Source organism: Akebia trifoliata, chromosome 3 (genome assembly GCF_017979445.1).
Source record: "Akebia trifoliata isolate Shusen 1 chromosome 3, ASM1797944v1, whole genome shotgun sequence".
Classification (NCBI taxonomy): Eukaryota; Viridiplantae; Streptophyta; class Magnoliopsida; order Ranunculales; family Lardizabalaceae; genus Akebia; species Akebia trifoliata.
In genome coordinates this window covers 6116070-6118837 of record NC_141377.1, presented here as the reverse complement: position 1 = coordinate 6118837, position 2768 = coordinate 6116070, and the positions used below count along the sequence as shown (strand labels likewise).

Genomic DNA, 2768 nt, shown 5'->3' with positions numbered 1-2768 from the left:
ACACAAAGAACACATGAGTTTACGTCATTTGGTAAAATGTCTACGTCTATGGATGAGAGGGAGATCAATCCACTATCAATTATAAAGATCAATTACAAGTAATCAAAATCTCTGCATCTCTCTCAGCCATCAGAAAGCTCATAGAGCAATCAAAACAAATAAAACTCTCTTACAAAATCCTAGTCCTAAAACACATTTTAGCCTCTTGAAGCTCGGTATTAGATATTGCACAACAAAATAATAAACCCTTCCACGACTAAAGGACCTAAAAAACGAAACATGTAAGGAAAAACAAAAACAATGAAAAATTAAAAATAAAGAAACAAGATGCAATCATATAGAAACACAAATATTTTACGTGGTTCCCTCAAGATTGAAGTACGTCTACGGACCACACCAATTCCACTATAAAGAGAAAATTCATAGTTACAAATTAACCTTTTCACTAAAAAAGATAAATATATATACTCTAGAAAAACATAACTATGATTTTACATAATACTAGTGAAATTATGAAAATATCTTTGAAAAAATTTCTTATTCTTACCAATGCCCATGAACAAGCTCTGTGTTAAATGATGAACATTACTCCTTCCTGACTAGATATAGAAACACCACTTAGACATCTCACAACAAAATAAAAAACCTTTCCACAGTTAAAGGATCTAAACAAAGAAATATGTAAACAAAAATGAAAAATAATGAAAAATGAAAAAAAAAAAAAAAAAAAAAGAAACAAGATGCAATCATATAGAAATACAAAGATTTTACGTGATTCACTCAAGATTGAGGTACGTCCACAGACCACACCGATTCCATTATAAAGAGAAAATTCACAATTACAGATTACCCTTTTTCATCGAAAAAGATAAATATATATATCCTTGGAAAACATAACTATGATTTTACATAATACTAGTAAAATTACGAAAATATCTATGAAATTTTTTATTATTCTTACCAATGTCCATAAACAATACTCCTTTTGACAAGTACCACCAGGCTCCACAAACCATAACAAATAAAAAACACGATGAATGCTCTTGTTTTGTAATTGGTTCTCATGAATCCTAAAACCCCTCAATGTACACCAAACAACAACAAAAAAACAAAAAACATTTGGAATGTGGTTTGTGGATTGAAACTCTTTACTAATAACAGCAAATGGAGCACCTTATGATCCCATTCTCATTACAATCAAGACATATTTGAAACCCTCCTACCCCCTCTTCTTCATCCTCATCACCTTCATAATAGATCTTACAATTCCCCAAGCACTTCCCACAAAGTACAAATGTAACATCCCCACACACCTCACACACCCTACTACCACCACCACCAACTTCCCCCACCTCCTCACAACCTTCTAGAACCTTCTCAAGATCTCCGTCCTCGTGCATTTGTCGTACCTCATCAACCCCACCAATGTACCTTCCATTCACAAACACCCTCTCGGCAACCCACCACTGAATCCACCTCCCAATAGCTTCTTCAGCTCCGCTCTGAATTGATAATGCATTGATACATCCCTCTCGTCGATTCGAATACTCAATCCCTTCAATATCATTCTCACATGGCAGCAATCCTCATATGTCTTCCATACACCTTAGAGACTTGTGAAGTAAATTACAACCTTGTTCTCACCATACGAGGGCATTTAGTAGTCGTTATGATGCCATTTACATTCTTGGTGTTCATGATATTCTTTGAGAACAATGGGTTTTGTCCAATAGGGACTATTTTTTCATTTTCTCGAAGATGGAGTTCAGTCCTTGGCGTGAGCTCCTCAAGGGCTTTTCTAAATGTAGAGATGATTTCCATGTCGAAATCAGAGATGATTGGTTTCGAATTTGCAATCTCATCAGTTGCGGCTATTTGTAGCCACATCGGTTTAGGTGATGTTGTAACATTTTCTTGTAGAGTTGGTTTGGAATGATCGGAAGGCGTGGAATCAGGGACAACGTGGAAAGAGGAGAAGGGATCGACGAGACTGGATTGAGGGGGATGACTTTCTTCTTCTAAACCTTCCATCATTTCCCATGTGTTGATGGTTTCGGGTTCGCCAGGGGGCATTCTTGTTGTTGTCTTCGGGATTTTCTTTTGATTGTGTTGGACAAATTCTTCTCTTGGGTTACCTCCATCTAGAATTCTTTGCCTTTGTTGTTTTTGTTGTTGTTGTCGTCGATGTTATTGCCATTGAGATGATTTTGATCTACACAATTTAGCTTGAAAGAACCAAATAGGGTGGAATTGAGACAGACGACGTGGTGGTTATCGCTTTTATGATTGCTGGGGTGGCGAGCTGGCATGGAATGGCTGCGACAAGGAGGAGAGTAAGGTCTACTACAATAGAAAATTCAACACAGACTACAAGTTAAAGAATGTTATAAAACTACCCTATAAAGGAAGTAGGGCGAACCAAAATCTGTATTTCAAGAACCAGAACAAAACCCGTGGTAGGTTCAACTGGCTTTTGTAACAAAATTGTTTTTTGGTTTGTGAACCCTTGGGTTTTTGGGAACATTATATTTTTATGAAAATGAGTCTAGTCAATTTTTGAAAATTATATATATTAGGAGCTTGGAGATACCTATTCAACATGATTGCATGAAGGTTTTGGGGGTGTTTCGGGTAAGATAATAGGTCCTTCCCTTGTAACCTTGTTTTTGTTATTGTTCAGGATTGCAAAGGCTTTCTCTCTTTAATGTTGTAGTTGGTATGGGTCTACCTTAACCCTATTGACCTTCAAAAAAAAAAAAAAATTATAT

The 2768-nt window shown here is 36.1% G+C and overlaps 1 pseudogene; it reads right to left on the bottom strand.

Annotated features, from left to right (window-relative positions):
* Positions 1 to 1084: 1084 nt before the first annotated feature.
* LOC147405757 (uncharacterized protein At5g39865 pseudogene) lies at positions 1085 to 2073 on the bottom strand (annotated as a pseudogene).
* Positions 2074 to 2768: the final 695 nt, after the last annotated feature.